Here is a 449-nt window from a genome sequence, read left to right as displayed (position 1 = left end):
AAGCAATGCTCAGCAGGAGCACTGCAGTACACTCAACTGGGATCTCTCACCAAGGAGGTGTGAGGTGTGTGCCATTTAACGAGCACCTTGCTGAATCAAGTGCTGCCTTCTGCAGCTCACTTGGCTGCCTACATGAGTTTGTCCTGTGCAGGAGTCCTTGTGAGGCTGGTCAATGAGAGATCTTTCTTCTCTGGAGCTCAGCTGAACTGAACTTTCTTCCTGAACAGTGAAGTGAGGAAGAGGATGCAGAATCCTGCACCTGAGAGCTTTATATTTTGAGATAGAGGGGCAGGGAAGTGGCTTCGTGCCCTAGGACTGAATAAATTATCGTTACATGTGAGATTTGTCAACAAAGTCTCAGCAGGAACTGCATTTTGGTTGCCAGGCCCCTGAGTACCCTTAACGGCCTTAATCAGTCATAGCTGAGGCTTCCACCCCACACCCCTCAG

Source organism: Aythya ferina (assembly GCF_964211825.1).
Source record: "Aythya ferina genome assembly, chromosome: 3".
Taxonomy (NCBI): domain Eukaryota; kingdom Metazoa; phylum Chordata; class Aves; order Anseriformes; family Anatidae; genus Aythya; species Aythya ferina.
The sequence above is the reverse complement of the archived record's forward strand: the minus strand, read 5'-3'. Positions refer to the sequence as shown.